Here is an 11,262-nt window from a genome sequence, read left to right as displayed (position 1 = left end):
CCCTGATATAATGATCTGTCTTGCCGCACCTGAAGTAGCTATAACGACCCACCATGCAAACCACATCATGCACCTTTGCACACTTTCCATAGCAGCTCTAGCGACATAGGCCCCTCGATCGAGAATCAATCAATATCCTTGGGCTTCTTTGTTGAGCCCTATGATATTTGAGCTTGAACTGACTTCCTCATCCTCACACTCTCCAAATAAATCTCCCGTTCCCGGGCCCTTATTATCATGTCATCCAAGGTCCTATAGTCGTACATGCTCATAAACTCCCATATGTCATCCTTTAGTATATTATGGTACCTTGCCTTCTTCATTTCCTTATCCGCCACATGTTATGGAACTGGTAAATCCCTCTCAAGGAACATGGCGATGATCTCCACCACTGTCTCAATAGTCCGGCGAAGGTCCTGAAACTCCCTCGCCAGTTGCTAAACCTTAATCACCAGTGCAAAATCAACCCTGAATCTCGTAACAAAGTCATTCTAAGTCATCACATCAACCACCTCGCCTCCTAAGGCATGGCAAGTCTAACCTTCGACTCCTTGGGGCATAAGCTAGTCTGGAAGACATTTGCAATCTTTTCCAACCATATCCCGCTAAAAATGGTGTCATTCTTCCCAGAGAACTCACGAGCCCCACATGCACGAAACTCTTGAAAGGTCAGAGAGCATGAACCCATCGTAGTTACAATCTCAGTACGAAATATGACCAAGCGCTTATCCAGTATATCCATAATGCCCTCCTTGATCATACTAAAGATCACAGGTGTCTGCTGTAGAATGCTACGAGTGATCTCCGACGAAAAGAACTCTCACATCTGATCATGTAAGAGTCTGACCCTAGAGCCCAAACCTGATCCATCACCAGAGCCTGAACCACATCGAGTGAACACTATACTGATAATAAACAATGCAAAACATCAGAACACAATCGAAGAATTTCTACACCCTGAAAGTTCTTTAGATTCATTGTGACTTCCCTTGACTTAATTTGGATCCTATGCTTTCAGTAGTATAGGTCTAATACTAACTTCTGCACTATTGCGATATTTGTGGTGGTTTTCATCTGAGTTAAGCATGAGAATCACAGTAAAGGTAGAACCAACATTAGTCGTCGTCCGGGAGGAGGTCCCAAAACGAGACTCCGACGGTTAAGTCGGTAATTGGATGAGAGAACTTGGGTTTTGCTTGAGATAAAGAAAGATGTGATCCTTTATTCTGGAGAAGAATGATCTCTATTATACCTGTCATTGAGGGAGCATGCCCCTGACAGTACTTTTGTCTTGTCCGGGCCGTTAGGACGTGGAGGCATCCTATTGGTGGATCGTGTTCCACTAGCAAATGCCTGCTAGTGGAGCAGAACCGCCAAAGAGCAGCGCTCTGAGTGCTACACTTTTTGCTCTGGGGAGTGGTTGGTACTTTTTTGGTTTGTTATGGACCGGAGACTCTCGTTCTAAATCAGACCTCGACATTAGAGCTTCGGGGTCTAAGTGCAAGGCCTTGAGGGTGAGGGAGCAAACCTAGCACTTTCACATGGTAGCTGACATTGAATAGGTCATCTTTTAGAAAATTATATCGTTATCTTTGACGTATTCCTAGACAGATACATTAACAAGTCCCATAGGGTAATAAACGTTAGCGTTAGCTTGGGGTAGCTGAGTTGTCCTAGCTTAGCCTTAAACATATGTATGGATGGGATGGTTCTAATGTCCATTGATGTGATAGAGCCATCTGTGTAGATGGTTTCATCATTGTAACTTTTTTGAATTTCCTACCTTTCATTTAAGACTTCACTTATCAGGGACGATTTCCTTTTCTTAGCTCCATTCCTCTTCAGGTGTATCTGTTTTTCTCTCATCTCTTCGCTTCTCTTTTGTCTTGCACTTGTTATCAATAAACGATGGCAACACTGAACAAAGGAATTGAACCTACATCGAAGGAATGTGAGTCCCCGCAGGACCTTTTTGGATTTCTTCCTAAGCACAAGGTGCACTTTCCCTGAAAGACGGTGCATATTTCTTGGCCGCCTGAAAGGGAAGGTCGGATTCCTAGTCCCAATCTTTGAAGCAAGTATTCGACTGCCGACAAATAACTTTTTCGATGAGATCATGCGCCAGTATGACTTCTTTGTTGAGTATCTGACTCATAATGTTTTTAATAAGATAGTTGGTTTTGAGATGGCCTCTCAAGCTTTAGGCATGCTCTCTCAATTCTGGGATTTCAAGTATTTCTTCAACTCCCCTACTTAGTTTGGCATACATACGTTCTCTCAGCGGTAGGGCGTGCGAGTTTTTATCATAAACTAGAAGCCCCCTAGGAAGAACTGGTAGGACAAATGGTTATAGGTGAACCACAAATTGGTCGGTTTTGGCTACCTTTGCAGAACCACTTTCACCGACCGGATGACTCAACTCTAGGGGCCAGCGAGTACTGTTGGCAGGCATCTTCGTAAGAAGTGAAATATGGACTTCCTATTGGGGGAGTCGGATATTGTGGTGGACATTTCCGATGATGACACTTTGAAATAGTCGGGAGGAATGGATGAAGAGGCGATTGAACAACCTTGTGAACCCAAGAAGGAGCTAGAGGATACTACTGTTCCTGGGGAAGGTGTCTCCGGGATGGAGTTTGAGGGTGTATTCCAAATTGCTCCTGACTCTGCCTCACCCTCAATGAAGGACACTCACTCGAGAGCCACTTCTTACGCAACATCCTATTGCGTATAAGTGGGGCCATCAAGAATTTTATCCTACTACCATTTAAGCCTTGGAGCTACTTTCCTACTCTTATATGTCCAACAGTCTCCATTATATGGCATCTTAGGTCGCTCCTTACTTGGTGGCTATTGCTCGACGCCTTCGTCAGGTTAGTTCAGATTCAGTAGAGCTTGCATCTTTAAGGGTAGAGTAGGAGGAGTTAAGGGCAAAATTGTTGGGTTTAGAGACGGAGAAATGCAAATTTAGAGAGCGTTATGATCTTTTGGCTCGGGAGAATGTGTCTGTGGAGGAACAAGTTTCAAGATTGGATGGGTCGGTGTAGCATTTAGCAAAGAAAGTGAAGACTCTAGTGGAGGAGAAAGGATTATTGGAAGAGCATGTGAAGCAAGAAGCTGGATAGCTAGCTGTCGAGGAATCCAAAAAGAGGTCTGTGGAGGGGGATATGGTATGGTTGCTCCAGGAGGTTATTGTTCGGGTGGTTGATTGGGTCATTGAGAGTCCTGAGTTCTCAATTGGGGTCCAACATATGAGGGCGACTTCATATATAACTTGAACATTAGGAGAACTGAGAGGTGGAGCATCACACTCAACGATGTGAATAGTAACATGGATTGGTTCATAATTTATGATGTAATGGCTATCAAAGGATATATCAAAGCTTTATTTAATTATCCAAGTATGTTGATTAAGGACACAAAATGCCTTATACTTTGAGGAATAACTGAACAAAATAGCTTCATTAGACTTTGGATGGAATTTTTTTAGCTGATCGCAGTTATTCTTGATTAACCACCTACATCCAAAAATATTAAAGAAATAAATGCTAGGTTTTCTACCATTCATAGTTTCATATCGAGTCATGTTGAGACGTCTAATTCTTTGGTTCTGGGTAATGTAGGTAATGTTGATATATTCGACCCAAAGATACAAATGAAGGTTTGCGAAATTCAATGTAGATCTAACAACTCCACCCAGAGTTCGGTTACTTCTTTCAACTATACAATTTTGCTGAGGAGTGTAAGGATCCAAGAAATTATGTTCAACCCCTTTATTAAGTGGAAATGTTTCAACCATTGCATTGATAAATTAAATTCCATACTTACATAAAATGCTTTATACAGGAAATTTGATTAGCACTATAATTCCATTGATAAAATTGATGAGCTTGAAAATAATATCATATATCATCCATAGGAAGAATACACAAGTAAACTAAATTAAATCATCAACTATCATTGATATGTATTTCCAATGATGAGGGCATTCAACTGCAAATGGACCGATGAGGTTGATATGAAGAAGTTCGAGAGGTTTGGAAATGGATTTTTTCATAAAATCATGATGGTCTTTCTTATACTATTTTCCACATTCATAAGCAGCACATAATTTCTCATTAGTGAAGTTGAGGATAGGCAAACCTTGGACCATTTCACCAGCAACCAAATCATTTATATATTAGTAATTTAGATGAGTATGTCTCTGATGCCATAACCAACTTACACCAGGAGTTGCCTTTGCAAGAAAGCACATTTGGTGTTTTTTGACAAATGAGATTTATCCAAAGGATACATATTTTTGTTTTTATCTGATTGAATGAGGCATTTAGACCGATCTTTGGTCATGATGTAGCTATCTTTGTTGCAAAATTCACCACACTGATGCAAATCGGTGAGTTGAGCCACACTTATTAGATTGTGTTTCAACCCAACAACATAGGCTACAATTGAAATGGTGAAGTTTCCATTTGTTAAGATGCCATAACTTCTAATGATGCAATTTGTATTATTTCTAAAACTAAGATAACCATCCTATAAAAATAGTTTGTATTCACATAAAAAATTTATCTTACCAGTCATGTGCATAGAACAATCACTATCAGTATACCATAGTATTTCTTGTTCTTATGCACATAAATCCTGGAAAATTAGAGAGATTTGGAGTTCTTAAGCTCCTTGTTTGCAATAGGGACCTTAATTTAGGCTTCTGACTTGGTCATCGATTTCAAAATAACATTACTTTCGGAAGACTTTTCCTAATATTCTTTTGGAAAAATACAAAAAGTCAGAGTTTTCTAGTTATCATGAAATCATATTAAATTTTAGATGGACAAACTTTTTTTTTATTGATTCTCCATTAAAATTTTAGAATGGATTCCGTCGGAAGCTGTTTGCTATATGATGTTTTAATGTTCTTTCCTTTATTTATACTACTGATGAAGGTTTTGAATTTTGGAGTTCGTTCATTTTTTTAGATCTTGCCTTCTAATGTAGTAGGGAATTTGGGAGAGGATAGTTTCCAAGGGGAACAAGCCTTTTCGTATGAGATACAGACGCAAGTAGGTTTAGGCTTAAAAAGATTTTTCGGACATAGTTTATTTATGTCAGAAGTTCTAACAACTGACTATCTTTTGAGAATCTTAATAGGAACGATTGTATTGTGATTCCTATTGGTTGGATGAACTATAGTTTGTGACAAACTCTTCATTCATTTTCAATAAATCTAGAATGAATTATAATTTGGTTCAATAACCTTTTTGTTAAACCAAGGTTTCTTTTTTGAGATAATGGAGATTTTAGAAGTCTGTCAGAGGGATCGTTGAAATAGGGTTTTATCGGAACAAGAGTGAATTTTGAAATAGCTTCTGATTTCGGAAGATAGAAATCCAAAATATGATATTCTTTAGTCACAACTTGATTATTTTGGGCCTAATGGGCCAATAAAGTCACAACATGATTATTTTGGGCTAAGAATCTTTATATGGGCCCTAATTGGACCCACATTCATTAAACTATAACATTTTCGGCCATAAGACTTTTAAGGGCCTTATTAGATCTAAAATGTCCTACTTTGGTTTCTTGGGCCTTATTCAGCCATAAACGACTTCCTTGAACCATAGTGGGCAGCAAACCCATTTCCATTATCATTTTTAAGCCGTAAACTCTCATATGGGCCTAATGGGCCAAAAAATTCTCATTTAGGCTATCAAGTTCTTGGTTTGCATCCAAGACCAGTTCTAAATCTATCCGTCACTCTCATTTTTGGTTTATAAAAAAATGTAGCTAATCAAAATAATTGAGACCTCATATTTAACTAGAGGTCTTCCAAGCTAATTACATCACATGAATCTAAATCCCTAATTCTTAATCTCCTATGTGAAAACCACCTTGATCCTCTCTCCTCTTTCCTCTCTATTTACGGCCGAGAATCACTCCTCACCACCACTCACACTTCAACTTGAAACACATACTATAATTCCTCTTATATTTCTCCAAGAGCTTCAACAAAATCCTTCCCTCCCCTCTTCAAAATTTGTGCGTGCTAATGTGTGAGTTCAAGAGCACTTCATCCAAAATCCACTCATCTTGGTAAGCTACTTCCACTCAAGAGGTTTAACTTCATGTTCATGTTAAACTTACTTCTCCTAAAACTTCATTTCATGATCCATGTTCCTTAGAAACCCCATAAGTTCGAGATCTACTCAAGGGAGCTTCTTAGGGCTGAAATCTCTCTCATTCCTTCACCAAAAACCGAATTCATCAATCCAAAGTGAGTTCATACACCTACTTTTGGTTTTTACTATGTTTTGCGGGAGGATACGAGTTACATTTATGTCGATCTACATTTTTATGCATGATTATATGTGTTTTCCATGTTAGATGTTGTGCTTATGTGTTGAAACATTTTAAATTTTGAAAGATCTACTAAGGTATGGTGACATTTGTAAACTAAAACACCTTACGCAACTTATGATGAAGATGAAAGGATAAAAACATGTTAAGGATGTTTGAAACTAGGCAAAATCGTGTAAAGGGCCAAAAAGTGACAAAATAAACAAAAGTGAGGATCTTTTTGTCAACTCACGGTTTTAAGAGGACTAAAAGAGTCATTTTTAAATAAAAATGCGTCTTTATAATATTCATGGTTTTAAAAGTGCCAAAAGTGTAAATTTTCACAAAGTAGGCCTCAAATTGGGCCTTCACGACTTTATGGACTACTTTTGGAAGTTTTTGACTTTTGTGGACTTAATGGTCATTTTGTACAAATTTGAGCCAAAAATGCTATTTTTTGGATTTATGGGATGAAAATGACAATTTTATTAAACTTGGGCCGAAAAAGATAATTTCTATGCATTTGGGCTGAAAATGTAAACATTTATAAAAATTGGGCCGGAAATGTTATATTTGACAAAAGTTGGCTAAAAATGTTATTTTATTTGGTACAAGCCTTTAAATGTAAACTTTTGGTCTTAAGGGACTTAAAGTGTCATTTTTGCCTGAAATGTGCCTTAATTGTAAATTTTTGGCTTTAAGGACCAAAAATGTTTCTTTTTACAAAAAGTGGGCCTTTTATGTCATTTTGATAAACAATTGAGATTAAATGATCAAGGTAATAACAGACGTAACAAATACGTCAATTACACTTTTAATTGAGTCGGAATATACCTTACATGCTTATTGGGCCTTAGTGGCCCATTTGCATGTTTAACTGGGCCTGGAACACATACTACATGTTTATTCGGCCCTTGTGGTCCAATTACATGTTTATTGGGCCTTTGTGGCCCATTTACATGCTTGTTGGGCCTAATAAAATAAAAACATACACGAAAACCATATTTCTCTGTGCAATTCAATATTCGTGTAAATTTAGTTATGGCTCTTGTGAGACATTTCGTTTGACACCTATCGAGTGTACAACCATAGCGTGTATAACCAGAGTCTCCTGGAGGGAGAGCGATAATTTGTGTATAGATCTATATGGGGATGACTCCCCCACACCTGAGCTGTTCGATACAGTTAAACTAGGCAAGTGTAGGGTGAATAACATTACCTTAAACAAGTCGGCGCCAGAAAAACGTTAAGACAGGCGAATCAATCATTATCAAGTATGGTTATAACGACTCACATAGAGAATAACCCCACTATAAATTTACCGAATACATATACCATTTTGATAATACAAAAACATACATACACCGATAGTCAGCCTTAGGGTTTTAAGGCCACAAAACTTTTATAAATAGAAAATATCGGATTTTCTGGGAAAACATACAATTTTACAGTACCTTTTACTTATAACAGGAAGTTTGGGATTTCTAAAATACTCTTTATAAATTTTCAAACCAAAACATACATGCCTTAACTTGGGATTGGACACAAAACTTTCAAACCATTTTTACAGAAAATATCAGATTTTTTGGTGTTTACTATATGATACAAAAAATTTCATTCAAACATACTTATGAACTCACCAACATTATATATGTTGACATTTTCAAATAACTTGTATTCTCAGGAAATCGTTAAGCAGGTGGGCATCAAGAGTATGTGGAAAATTGTGGCATTTCGTTCCTATTATAAGCATTTATATTTTTGGGATGTAACTCTTGTAAACAATTACAATGATGTAAACTCAGTATTGTTGTATTATTGTTCGTCTGATGATGATGCTTGCCTTATTTCTATTATATTCACTATGATGATTTTACAAGATGAAGTCACCCAACCCTCGGACGTTTCCGCCGTCTAGTTCGGGGGTGTGACAGATTGGTATCAGAGCATTGTTTATAGTGAACTGAAATATCTAATAATACAAGATATGCAATGATATTGCCATATTTATACATATTTTTAGGCAATATTTATTCATATTTTTATTAATAATGTGGTTAATTGCATAGAATAATGGAATTTACAAGCTTAATTATTATTTTGCAGCCAAAATAGAAGCATTTTCAAAGAAAAGGGCTAAAAATGTCGAGACATGGAACTTTGGACGCTTAGAAAATGAAAGAATAAGAAACCCACGAAATTTGCTGTATTCACATCGTGAGTTATCTGGATTCATGACGTGAGTTGGATTATTCTAGAAGATCCACCCGGTGGAAGAGTCCTTGTCAAACACGCATACCCCGTAGTCACATCATGAGAGGTATCGGTTCACGAAGTGAACTCTGAAAAATCAAAAACTATATATATATATATATATATATATATATATATATATATATATATATATATATATATATATATCCTTGTTATTTACGGCTTGAAGGACTTTTTTGCTTCCTTGGAGGGTTCCTGGAGACGACTTTCAAAAGAAGGAAAAGTTTGGAATCGGTTTTCAACACCAAGGAAGAAGAAGTTCATAATTTTATTCATAGATTGGTATATTTAAACATGTTTTTGATTAAGGATTTTGTTTGTTTAGTTGCTAGAATGTCCAACTAAATCTAGCTGCTTCTGTTAGCTAGATGAAGCTGGAACTCATGGATTTGATACTTTAGATTTGATTTTACTTGTTGGTAAAAACTTGTGTTGATTGATTTTACTTAGCATGTTTGATTTGATATTTAATTGCTTTTAGTTCTATTTCTGTGTAGTTAGAGACTATTAATCTGCATGAATTAGAATACCTAGTAATTTAGTGAGCATTAAATTATTAGAGCTAGGATCAAACTAATCTTTGTTAAGCAATTGAATAATTGAATTAGGCTGTGCTAGAGAATACAAATTATGAATATAATTGTGTTTACCAAATCAAACTACATAGCTCCAATCCATTAAATAATTAGTTCCATGTTAATTAATGTGTGAGTATGCGTTGATTTACAAGAATTGATTGAAAATTAGTAAATTTGGAATTAAATTGCTAATACTTTATTAATTAGTACCAACAGTAATTGTTATTGCTAATTTATCATCCATAGAGTGAAAGTGGATTCGAACTAAAAGAAGTGTTTGTTTATTGTTTGAGTTTGTGTGTTAAAGAATTAAGTTCATCTAAACTTGCAAAATTAGATAAAACCCCTTGCTTTGTTAAAACTAGGTTAATTTAGTAGTAGATAAATTGATAAATCAAAATTGTTCCCTATGATCGACACCCGACTTACCCGACTATTCTATAATTTGACTAGGTACACTGCCTAGATGCAATTTAGTTAGTTAAGATAGTTAGATTATAAATATTAAAATTAGGTGTAGCTATTTGCACACATCAAGTTTTTGGTGTCGTTGTCGGAGAACGACTTATTTTATTGTTGATTTATTTGCTTTAGATTGATCGATCCTTTTTGCGGGGTAAAACCTGCAAAAATATATTTTTCCAGCTTTAGTTTTGTTTCAGTTTCTGATTCAGGACATGATCCTTAAGCTCACGATGTGAATTCAGTAGTTTTTCGTATTTCTTTTATGTTAGTTTTTCTACGACAACATGAGGTGGTAATCTTTACCACATCGTGATGGCCAGTCAGTAGGAAATTGTTATTTAGATTTTGTTTAGTTTTACGTTTTTATTTTGTTTATTTTGCAGGAGTTCATGACCAGAGGCTCAAACACACCTTTGGTACCACCACTTAAAAATCCAGAGTCGGCCCTTCCCAAAAAGAAGGATAAGAACGTGAAAGAAGATCAAACACCAAAGAAGACACCTTTACAAGAAATCAAGTCAGTGTTCTCAAAGAAAACGGAAGAGTCGAGTTCATCTTCAAAGAACAAAATCAAGGTTGAAAACTTAGATCAAATACCTATGCCAACCAAATCCAAATACGATACCAAGCCTGAATTTGAATTATTACGAGTGATCCCAAAAATGAGCCAAGAAACGAGATGAAAAATATTGAAGAAATGTCAATGGGAGCTTATAGGAAGCGAATAAGAGACGATGTTGGTCCAGGTTTAGTACAACCCACCATACCTGCCACTGCCACATTTGAGCTGAAAGGACATATTGTCACTGCACTAAAGGATATTCCATTCTATGGAAAAGATCATGAGGATGCGTTTTAGCACTTAGATAAAGTCAATGACATTGCAGGCTATTTTAATGTCCCGAATGTTAATAGAGATATTGTCTTGTTAAGGATGCTTCCCATTACTTTTAAAGGAGTTGCGAAAGATTGGTTAAAGGCACTTCCACCTAGTACAATCACTACTTGGGCTCAAATGGGTGGAAAATTATTTTTCCCACCATCCAAGATAGCTAAACTCAAAAAGGCAATAGCTAATTTTGAGCAAAACCCAGGGAGTCACTTTATAAGGCATGGGAGCGTTAAAAGGGGTTGTTAAGGAATTGTCCTCAACATGACCTCAACATTCAACAAGAGGTGTCTATATTCTATGATGGGGTCAATGTATTGACAAGGAAACTCCTTGATTCTCAAGGACCACTTACAAAGAAAAATCCTGCCGAAGTCAAGAAAATAGTTGAAGAATTTGCAAAGCATTCTCGTGAATATCACAACCAAGACAAGATGGAGTAAAAGGCAGCAGAGGTGCACATTTTGAAGAGATGGCTGCTATGATGGCAATGCTTAATACTATGGACTGAAGATTGACCCAAATGTACCAATTTATTCATGCAATTCGATTTGATTGTGAGATGTGTAATGGGCCACATTTGACTATGGACTGTAATTTGGATGAATATGGAAATAAAAGGGCTCAAGTTTGCTACTCGAGTGGGGAAAAGTATGATGAAGATTGGAGAAAACCAAAGAAAGAGTGGCTGCCATATGATGAGTACAAGAAGCAGAAGGAGGA

At 36.7% G+C, this 11,262-nt stretch overlaps 1 non-coding gene across 1 annotated transcript; it reads right to left on the bottom strand.

Moving 5' to 3' along the window:
• Positions 1-10,704: 10,704 nt before the first annotated feature.
• On the bottom strand, positions 10,705-10,810 carry LOC111907195 (small nucleolar RNA R71). The gene has a single exon (XR_002855447.1). It is a non-coding gene; the product is annotated as a small nucleolar RNA R71 (small nucleolar RNA).
• Positions 10,811-11,262: the final 452 nt, after the last annotated feature.

Source organism: Lactuca sativa, chromosome 2, assembly GCF_002870075.4.
Source record: "Lactuca sativa cultivar Salinas chromosome 2, Lsat_Salinas_v11, whole genome shotgun sequence".
Lineage (NCBI taxonomy): Eukaryota > Viridiplantae > Streptophyta > Magnoliopsida > Asterales > Asteraceae > Lactuca > Lactuca sativa.
The sequence above is the reverse complement of the archived record's forward strand: the minus strand, read 5'-3'. Positions and strand labels throughout refer to the sequence as shown.